This window comes from Diabrotica virgifera, chromosome 1, assembly GCF_917563875.1.
Source record: "Diabrotica virgifera virgifera chromosome 1, PGI_DIABVI_V3a".
Lineage (NCBI taxonomy): Eukaryota > Metazoa > Arthropoda > Insecta > Coleoptera > Chrysomelidae > Diabrotica > Diabrotica virgifera.
The window spans coordinates 125,707,201-125,719,368 of NC_065443.1; positions in this window are offsets into that span (position 1 = coordinate 125,707,201).

A 12,168-nucleotide genomic window follows, 5' to 3' on the forward strand; every position below is an offset into this window, starting at 1 on the left:
ATTTTTGAAGCTTGAAAACTCATGTTTAAATTATTATTTTTGCGGTTGTCAAATGCCTAAATTGAAGTTTATACATTCAATTTCAAGATTCTGATGAGTAATCGGGGTTTAAGGGGGGGGATGGTTTGAAATATTTAATTTTTTTTATTATTTCAAATAAAAGCGCATACTTTCAAGAATACTCTCTGAAAATTTCAGATTGATCGGAGTAAAATTACCCGATATACAGAGTGTTGAATATCCCTACCTTTGTCTCGCTTTGCCGCGGCTTCGCGCCAGCACGCTTGAGCGTAGTGAGAAACGTTTAACAACTGTTCACCTTCTCTTTTGTAGATTACTCCGCAATTTAAAAAACATATTCCAATGTTCATCACTTTACGATTTGGCAGACAAATAAGCAGATGAAGATGCAGTTGTCAAAACTTAAAAACGCATTTTTCTCAAAACTGATTTTTCAAATGCGGTGGACATTGTAACTGAAAAACTACTTGACCGATCTAACTGAAATTTTGCATAGATTTTCTTTAGACATTTCGTGAGGTAACAACGTCGAGATATTTTTCATTTTGCGCTTATTTTTTGTTCAACAATATTAAATCTGTTGGTTTTCACAAAATTTTTATCAAAAATTTCATATTTTTGACTTCTGAGTGATCTAAAAAATTCACAAATCATTAAAAATAAAAAAACTCGACGTTGTTACCTCGTGAAACTCATAAGCTAATTAAATCTTTTTGAATTTTTTATTTCGTATGATCCAGTGATGAGTTCTGATGTCCACCGCAAAATCCATTTTTTTTTGAGCTACCTGCCAAAATTTGTCACCAATGGCTTATTTTTCAATATTTTGGATTGAATTTTTTCTTAAATATTCTTCAAATTGTACTGAATATGTTTATTTAATTTAAAAATAGAATAATTCTACCATAGCTTCGAAAAAAATTCACGAAAATGTGCTTGATATGTTGATTTCAAACCATACCCCCTCCTTAATTCAATTATTTAGACCGTTGTTTTTAATTGTTAATTATGCGCGATAATTCGCGCGAAATAAGCCCCGATTACTCATTAAAATCTTGAAATTGAATGAATAAACTTCAATTTAGGTACTTGGCCACCTGAAAACTAATAATTTTCATATGAGTTTTCAAATATCGAAAATGCCTATTTTCGCATTTTTCAGGTTTTAAATCGCTTATAATTTCGAAAACTATCAACTTTTCAGAAATATTACAAGAGACCCTTTTTGTTTAAAATTACCCAAAATAGCAGAAAGGTAATTTTGAATTTGTTTAAAAATAATTGTTTCGCTTGGCACCCTTCTGATTTGTTTAAAGGGGACATATTTAAACAGGAATCCGCAAAAAAAACGAATCAGAAAAATTTTATTTTGAACACAGCCACAGAGTGATATTTTAAAAGATAAGAATTTATATTGTGAATTTTAATGACGTCTTTCTCAAGTTTTTAGACATTTTCAGTTTTGTACATAGTTATTAACTTTCTTTAAATCCAGTTATTGAAACTGAAAAATTTAAAATAAGTAATCATAGTACAAAATGGTAATTAACATGTTATATTTTCTAAATTAGTTTCAAGCTGTTTGTTGCAAACTTATTAAATCTGAAAACTATTTCAATTAAATGCACAGCTGAAAAGTACTCCCACTTAAATCTACAGAGAGGAAATGAATTAAAAAACGCACGTGACAATTTTATATAGCAGTTCGCTTAAATTCAAAATTAATGAGGATAATAAGTATGTATAACAATAAGGGGAAAACTCTTTAAAAAATTAAATTATCAGTGAGAAAATTGACATTTTTTATTATGTACAACCTGTCTGAAGTTTGGAGTGAGTTTGGTGCAACTGATTCTTATTAGGGAGTTAAGATATTCATCTGTTAGCCGAGATCTGTACCGATTTTTAATAAAGTTCAGTCTTGAAAAAGCGGCTCCGCACACATAAGTTGAGTCAAACGTAGTACACAATGTTATGGCCAAACATTTTCAAAATTGCCAAACACTATATTTTGAATTCGATGGCGGTCCGCACAAAACTAGCCCACGGCCCGGATGTGGACCGCGGTCTTCCAATTGGTGACCCCTGTTATAGACAATAAATTAGGTATATTATATAGTTCCTCTAATCGGCTTAGCTCACGCTAGATTAAGATGTTTTCAATAGCCGCTAGATTAATAGCATTCATGAATGACAGTTTCATGGACTTCAAAAATGTGATTTCCATAAACTTTAATTACAATTTACGCCGTTATTAATAATAATTGAGAGATGCGCAATGATATAAAATGATTGTAATTTCGAGACGAATCATAAATTTTATTGCATTTGAGTGACATTATATTTTCCATAAGATGTGTGCGGTGTCCTTTCACTTTGGAAATCTGGGTGGTTACCGAAATAAACTTACAGTCGTATTAACATTTTTGTGAAAATTACAACAAGTCCTTTCCATTACTTCATTTTCAGTTTTCCTATTGGTCAATAAACTTTACCGACATAGTAATGTTGGGAGTAAAGATCTCTTAATACAAACAGTCGACATCAGATATTATCTGTACTACTAACCATAAAGCTGCGTTATTAAACCCATCTAAAGCGACGATAAAGCAGAAGGCGCCATCATAGCGACACAAAAGAATAAAACGGGAAGGCGACTACGTGGCTAATACGCAATCTAATGAACGATGAAAACTAAATAACGAAATTTTATTACAACTCCAATGAACACGGCAACGAAGAGGAGATAGCGCTCGAGAGACAATGAGAACGGGGGGGTTCGGGGAGGCTGGAGTTAGTGGGGTTCGTGTCAATTTCCGATACTAACCCCTCGTGACACCATCTCATCACTGTTCGCTTGTATAAAGTGCAAAAATTAGTTTAGAAATATAGTCAGAGAGATGACTTCAATGTACTGACCAGGTTGAAAACGAAGAAATTAACCTGTCTTCATATAGAGATGGACCGGTTCAGTAATCTTGAACCCTTTCGCTCATGGCGTGTAAAATTTTACATAGAATTTTCTTATACAGTGTGTCAATTTTAAAACTTACAATGGGCTATATCTGACGAACAAAAGCTGATATCGAAAAATTCTTGAAACCGTTTCTAGGATAGTAAGGGGTAACTAAAATGACATGAAAGAGAACTCACCCCCATCAACCCCCTAGGCCCCACCCACCCCAACCAAAAAGTTTTAAATTGCAAACCCCTACTTGTGATACATCATTGAAAAGACTGTAAAAAATGCTATCCAATGGTATAAATAATAATTATACAGGGTGTTAATATCAGCCATCTTACTATGACTTTTGTATTTGTAATGCTATCTTCCGTACTATTATTTTGAATGATAAGAAGTGTCCGTCGGTACTTTTTTTTGTTAAATAAAAACAATTTGCGGTTATTGAAACAAGTTGAAAACATCTGTTTTTGGGTTCTGTCAGATTCAATAATTTTTGGTTTATTTGAGACTTTTGAACATCATTAGTTTTCATCATTTGTACGATCGGTAGGTACTACTGTCATTCAACTGTAGTTGTCACGATGGTTTACAGTATACCTGAACCAGTGTTATTTACAAACAACTCAAATATTTAATGAAAAGCATTCGGACAAAAATGTAAGTCACGTGTATGTCCGCTATTTAGTTGAAAAGTTTAGAAAAACGGGATCAGTGCAAAATAAAAAAAGGGATGCCCCAGATTACTGAATGAAGCATCCCGAATTGAGGTACTTGGAAATTTTGCAATAGAGCTTACTGCATCAACACGTCAAGTGTCTGCAATGACAGGACTTTCACGTGAGTCGGTTAGAAAGGTGTTGAAATTACATAAGTTTCACCCGTACAAAACACAAATTCTTCAAGAACTAGGCAATGATGATCCAGCATTGTTCATCGCAATGTAACGCATGAGTTAAAGAATTCGCGTTGAACCGGGAATGTTAAAAAATATTTGTTTCACTGATGAATGTACTTTTATGCTGAATGGTAATGTAAATAAACAAAACTGTCGGTACTAGAGTGATGCGGACCAGCATTGATTTAGAGAAAGTCACACTCAATATCCTCAAAAACTGAATGTTTGGGTAGGAATATCAAGCGATGCTATAATTGGCCCCTTGTTCATACCAGGCAATTTAAGTGGCGATATTTATCTCGATATGCTGGAAAACACCATCGAACCTTTAATTGTACATGAATTAGAGAATCAAAGGGACGACCAAGGCAACCTAGCTCTATACGAAGATTTGCTGCACTTCCAACAAGATGGAGCACCTCCTCACTATCCAGCTTCCGTTAGGCACTGGTTGGATACTAATTATCTGAACAAATGGATTGGAAGGAGAAGTCCTATTGTGGGCCACCGAGGTTACCAGGCTTACTGCCACCTGATTTATTTCTATGGGGTTACCTCAGGTCAGTTGTTTATAAAACTCAACCTGCGCCACTTGGGAAATTCCGAGAAAGAATTACGCAAGCATGTCGCGCTATTAGAGTTGCACAAGTTTGACTTGAATGTTTGAACTTGACTTGAGCTTGACTTAATTTCAAGTCAAACTCAAGTCAATCCTTCTGAGAAATAATTCAAGTCAACTCAAACGAGCCAATCGTACAGGTTTGAAAATTCAAACTGTTTGTCAAACTAGTTTGAAAGAGTTTGAAAAATAATTTATTTAGTAGATATACTTTTTTGTCGAGATTGACATGCTAGTTGCCAATTAAGATAAGAAAATTAATAATACAATGAGTGCCACATAAAATTATCTTGATAGAGGAAGCGATTACAATCAAAATAGGGTAAATTTTTTGAAAATGATTCCTGTATGCGTAGAATACGCGTAGCTGGCAAGCAAGTTTCGTTTTATTGATATAACTTTTTTGTATTCGAGTGTTACTAGATTAAAACAAAAAATTCGTCGGATAGTTTTTTTATCATACCAAGTGTAATTTAATCTACTTTGGAAGCTTTCAAGTATTACGTATTACGTAACGCAAGTTGGGGGGAGGGGGGTCATGTAAAACGTTACGGCGCGTTATATCGGGGAGAGGGGGTTCGAACAGCGCGTTACGTAACATTGTTTTTTAACTTAAATAAAAAAAAACTACGAAATCACAATCTCCCAACTTTTCAACTTTCGTTTATATTTTACTTAGAACATCTGGATTGTATTATATTGCCCCTCACGCTCCGCTCATGTTACAATAGGAAAATAGTATTCAAGTGAAAAAATCTTAAAATTTGTATTAACCAGATCAAGCACAGTAACACGTGTTTGCAATAAATAGCTGAACCTTTCTTCACAACAAAAGATGAAAAAGATACAGATGCGATAAAGAGGTTAGGTTAGGTTACGATAAAGAGAATGTTTCAAAAATTGCGTTTCGTAATACTTGAACGGCTTCTTTAACAAAAATTTATGAAGGAACAACAAAATATTATATTTTTGATAGAGTAGGTTTAATGATTTTTTTGCGACTTTGCAATGTCGTCTTAAAGAATTAGTTCACTATTTGTCATTGTATAACACTGTTCTTTATTTTTACATAATACAAGTATGCACTTTTCAATTTTCATTGTTTTGAAATCACCTGCCGCAGTATATTTATTTTTCTTAATTAATTCTGCTTCGACTACATATTTTTTTCTCTTACTTTTTGCAGTGGGAATACCTTCAAAATCAGACTCAATTTGATCTGGTACTTATTCTGAGCCGAAAAATATGCAGGTACATATATGATTTCACAAAGCACACACTTCAAAACGAACGTAATAAACAAGCCAAGCATATACTTCTTAATATGAACTACAAACTAATTTGCGAAGTAGCAGAGTACAGATTCAGACCTACCCAAATAAGTCAAAACAAAAGTCGGTACGCTCTCAATTAGAATTGGAAATAAACACGTTGCGCAATATGATATTCAAACTTCAAACTGTTTGAAAAAGTTTGATTTCAAGTCAAACGTTAAGATATCGAAATCAAGTCAAGTCAAACTTTTTTACAAAAAAAGTTTGGTTTTCAAGTCAAGTCAAGTTTGTTGAATAAAATCAAACTAGTTTGACTTGATGCATCTCTACGCGCTATTACTAGGACAACATTTGCCAAAATTCGTGCATAATTTAAAAATAGGCTGTATTATTGTTTACAAAACAACGGAACCCACTTTGAACATTTACTTAATTGACATTTTTAACAAATTTGTAGTTCAACAAAAACCTCATTAAATTCTCCATTTAAGCCAAAGTTTCACAATTATTGCTTCACCCTGTATAATTATTATTTATACCATTGGATAGCATTTTTTATAGTCTTTTCAATGATGTATCACAAGTAGGGGTTTGCAATTTAAACTTTTTTGGTTGTGGTGGGTGGGGCCTAGAGGGTTGATGGGGGTGAGTTATCTTTAATGTCATTTTAGTTCCCTCTTACTGTCCTAGAAACGGTTTCCAGCATTTTTTGATATAAGCTTTTGTTCGTGAGATATAGTCCATTGTAAGTTTTAAAATTGACACACTGTATATTGTTACGCTGAGGTCGCGAAATTTCTACCTACCCGTAGACGATACGTTCTCGACTGTCTGCCGCCTCTCAGCAACCCTCCACTATCAAGTAATGTTTGCAGATCTTCTTGAGTAGAAGCCAGGCCAGGAGTACTGTGTCGTCCGCATATCGCAAATTATTGATGACTTCACCGTTCACAATTAGTCCTTCTTTCAGAAAGTGCATTTCTGAAAATTCTCTCGGAGTAAACGCTGAAAGGCGGGGCCGACAAGAGGCATCCCTGCCGTACTCCTCTTTTAATATTAAGAGCCTATGATTCCAAACCGTCTACTAAAACTGATGTTGTTTGATTCCAATACAAATTTGCAATTATGCGAAAGTCTCTGCCGTCCAAGCCAATGTCTTTTAGAACTTCGATTAATATTGAGTGCTTAACTTTTGAGGAACTGGAATCTTTTTTATAGCTTTTGAATGACTGGAATAGTGTGGAGTGGGAGATATCATCCAGTCCAGAACTGGATTAGATTACTCGCTGGATTACTGAACTGGAATAATATGAGTCGGGCATAAAGAGTGAATTTTGAACACCAGATTTGGCACGATTTGGCACCAAAAAATTGTATTCAACGTATGAGCTTGTTGGGGAAGAGTGAAAAAATTGTTAAAGCTCGCGCAAACATGTGAATTAAGTGAATATTTTGGAAACAAAACAATTTTGAATGATATTTACTTTTGTCTTGCTTGCTTGTCTTGAAACTTCGGTAGAAATTTCTGGTAGGGAAAAATGTCTTTAAAAATTTGGTCAAACTCTCGGACTATTTCAACCCGTTGATGGCTACAGCAGAAGTGAGTGTCGCCCTGTCTCGGCCAAACAATTTCTAAAGGGATCGATACTCTTATTGGTCCGTTTTATCGAGTTCGGGTTCGTATTACAACAAAGTGTTTATGCCAATAACGGTGTGTGCGTCCGACAAAGATGGCAATGATCTAAAAATAAGGGAAAAATTCATCGGAAAAACCACGGCTGAGTGTGCGATGAATAGGAGATCGATATCGTTTATTTATCAGACGGTTTTATTATTATGTGGGTTTAGAGTAGTGAAAACACTACAAATGGTAATTGAACTGGAATAAAAGACAACAAACTGAAACAATTAAAAAGTCTCTTATTCAATTAGAGGTTTTTATTAGCAGACAATTTATATTGAACAACTCATTCAAGCAATAATTACAGAAAACAAATCGAGATACTGACAATTAACATTTAGACATTAATTTGAGTTGTAACGTGTCTTAAGAGTACGAGTTGTTGCAGCTAACTGGGAAGGGTAAAATCGAAGGAGAAGGGGGTCCTGGTAGATGACAAATATCCTGTCTGAAAAATTCGCGACTGAACCGGATTAAACACAGACGCTTTTAAGAAATGCAGAAGATAGAGATAATTATTGAAAAACAGAGATATAGACAGACGAGATTTACGAATTATCATCAATCTGTATTGGAATCAAAAGGCCAATATAAAAAATAGAAGAACAAGAATCCGAGAATATTGATATAAAGAATTGATAAGACACGGTTATGTTCTGTCGCCGCTACTGTTTAACCTGTACAGTGAAGCCATATTTCAGGAAGCAATAGCGGAGCAATGGAATCTCTATAAACGGAAGAATAGTAAATAACATAAGATTCGCTGATGACACCGTTATAATGGCAGACACCCTGGAGTCGCTACAAGAATTGCTAAATAGAATTAATGATTATTGCATTCGATACGGACTAAAAATAAACAAGAAAAAAACTAAATTTATGATTGTCTCAAAAACAGAACATGGAAATGAAAGGTTAATGATAGAGCAAACCCAAATAGAAAAAGTTAAGACATACAAATATCTGTGAACCTGGGTTGATGACAAAAATGACCAAAGCAAAGAAATTAAAGTCCGAATTGAAACTGCAAGGCAAGCATTTATAAAAATGAAGACACTGCTTACAAACAAAGACCTTCAGTTGCCTCTCAGATTGAGGGCTCTAAGATGCTACATATTTTCTATATTGCTATACGGAATGGAAGCTTGGACATTGAAGAGACAACACATAAAGAGAATAGAAGCGTTCGAAATGTGGTGTTACAGAAGAATATTGAAAATTCACTGGGTTCAAAGGATTACCAATGTTGAAGTGCTACGACGTTTAAATAAGGAGAAATTATGAAAAGTATAAAAACTAGAAAACTGGAATATTTGGGTCACATTACAGGAGGAGAAAAATATGAGTTGCTGAGAATTATTATGCAAGGAAGGATCCAAGGAAGAAGAGGCATAAGAAGAAGACGCATCTCCTGGCTGAAGAACCTTAGAGAATGGTTTAACTGTAGTTCATTACAACTATTCAGAGCAGCAGCCAACAAAGTGACCATAGCCATTATGATATCCAACCTCCGATAGGAGAGGGAACTTTAAGAAGAAGAGGAAAGAGACGAATTTGTAATGGTTATAGCCAACCTTCATTAGTGGAGTCGGCACTAGAAGAAGACATTATTTTTTGTGGAACCACTATAGAAATTAATATTTTTATCTCATAGAATGTATGTATAACATACGACGTCAAAACTAACCAAATCGACGGAAAGCAGATAGAGAAAACAACTTTTTGAAGTGAGATATGTTTTGACGCCACCTTGTCTGAGTTTAGTCAATTCTATTTATTCTATTTGTTCCAGGCCAGGTCTAGAATATTGGAGAGCAAAGTCGGAGAGTATTTAAGTTTAGTTGAGAGTATTTAAGTTTATTATAGTAAAATGTGTTAAGATGAATTAAGTTACATTAGTCCAGGGCGCATCTGTTTTGAAATGGACGTTGAGAGGTGACTCAAATTTTTTTGCAGAAATTGCTTGAAGATAACTCAAATAATAATATTTGAGTTATCCTCCCACTCAAAATGGTCCGGAACATTGTTTAAATAATCAAAATGTCAAAATATAAAGGAAAAATTCGATTTTTTTATTGGCTTTTTGATTATAACTTTAAAACTTTTCATTTTTGAGAAAAGTTGTACTGACATAAAAGTTGCATAATTAAATTTCCTACAATATAGAATTAGTTAAAAATTTAAAAAAACAGTCACCCTTGTTGCAAAATAGCAATAATTGCGAAAAAAAACCATACAAAAACAAGTATTCGCATTATACGTTTTTCAACCATTTATGCTATACTTAGGACCTTCATATTTTACCCAGAAAAACTTCATGATATAGTAAAACAACACTGTAAATTTCATTAAGATCGGTTTAATAGATTTTGCAAAATAAATTTTGCAATCCAGCTTTCGCAAAAAAAAAATCACTTTTTTAAAATTGCTGCAGGACTGAAAATAAAGCAGATAGCAAGTTGAATTTTTTTGCTTATATACTGTAGTATAGAAGAATACTGTACCTTTCATTTGCAATTTGAAAAATTAAAATCGATTAATTACCACGGCGCCAGGAAATTTTTTAAATAAACATTAATTTTTGGTGCTACGCGCAGAACAGCGGTGTTCGATTCACAGAAGTTGATTTCCACCAAAATTTCTTCTAATCTTTATCTAATATATTATTTCCTTACTCTATATTTTGTTGTATTTTAATATTTTAATTCCACAAAAATCAAACTAATTTGATTATTGTTTGTAAAATATTGTTTAAACAATTGCATATGTTTAAAAATAATAAACTTTTATTCTCTAAGTTAAAATATATGAACAAAGAAAGTTTTTGCTAAAAAATGTGGTGTTTCAAAGGATAGAGTATGTGTTTTTATTTTGCAATAAACAAATTTATTTATTTATATCGAAATGTAATAAAAATTAAAATGCATCAATCATTATCAAAGGTCATTGGAATGCCCAATCAGAGCAAACTATCCGTTATCCTGCACGTAGCACCAATAATTAATGTTTATTTAAAAAAATTCCTGACGCCGTGGTAGTTAATCGATTTTAACTTTACAAATTGAAAATGAAAGGTACAGTACACTTCTATACGCAAAAAAAATTTCAACTTGCTATCTGCTTTATTTTTAGTCCTGTAACATTTTGAAAAAATGAATTTTTTTTGCGAATGGTGAATTGCAAAATTTATTTTGCAAAATCTGTTGAACCGATCTTAATAAAATTTACAGTATTGATTAACTGTATCATAAAGTTTTTTGCGTGAAATATGAAGGTCCTAAGTGTAGTCTAAGGGCCGGTACTTTATGTCCCGGTTAAACCTCGGTTAGCTAACCGGGGTTTAATCGGGACAGAAAAGTACCTCATAGGGCCTCTTGCGTTGTAATAAAAGCAATTATAATTATTATTATAATTATTTATGAATATAATAATAAGTATAATTGCGTTTATGTCTATGTTATGCATATATTTCTGTCCCGATTAAACCCCGGTTAACTAACCGGCTGTTAACGGAGACATAAAGTACCGGGCCTAAATGGTTGAAAAACGTAAAATGCGAATACTTGTTTTTGTATGGTTTTTTCGGAATTATTGCTATTTTGCAACAAGGGTGATTATTTTTTAAATTTTTAACCAATTCTATATTGTAGGAAATTTAATTACGCAACTTTTATGTTAGTACAACTTTTCTCGGAAATGAATACTTTTAAAGTTATAATCAAAAAACGAAGAAAAAAATCGAATTTTCCTTTATTTTTTGACATTTTGATTATGTAAACAATGTTCCGGACCTTTTTGAGAGGGAGGATAACTCAAATATTATTATTTGAGTTATTTTCAAGCAATTTCTGCAAAAAAAATTGAGTCACCTCTCAACGTCCAAATGTACTAATATTTTTACAGATGCGCCCTGGTCTACATTGTAAATAGCGAATGTTAAATTGAAATATATACACTAAATAAATTAAGTGTTAAAATTCTTTACAACTGAGAAGTCATTAATAAGTAATAGGTCTGGATCCCGCGTATGAAAAAAAAGTTGATTAATAGCAAGCTGAAAATTTGTAAATAGCTTAAGAGTGTCTAGTCGGACAAACTTTGATATATGGGAACATTGGAACAGGGGAAGTTTTAATTGTGGAACAGGTTAAAAATTTGGAACGGTCAGACCACGAAAACGGCACATGTATTTTGTCCGACAGAACAGACTTAAACTCTCCGAACAGAGATTAAACTCTCATGCAAAAATCAGACTGCTATTTATCACCAAATGGGCGTTTTAATGAGTGGAACATGTAGAATATCTCAAATGACAGGAATTATGACAGGTGATAAATAGCAGTCTGATTTTTGCATGAGAGTTTAATCTCTGTTCGGAGAGTTTAAGTCTATTTTGTCGGACAAAATAAATGTGCCGTTTTCGTGGTCTGACCGTTCCAAATATTTAACCTGTTCCACAATTAAAACTGCCCCTGTTCCAGTGTTCCCATATATCAAAGTTTATCCGACTAGACACTCATTTCAACAATTTCTTTATACAGTGATGACTGCGCTAATAATCGACAAAATAACGGAAAAGACGGAAAACATAACACGTTGTGAAATAAAAAGAAAAAAAACTAGTAGAGGTGTGAAATTATCAATAGAACCTATAAATTTACATTACATTGATAGTTTCCCACTTTTAGACAATCGAAATCACACTGCCACAGG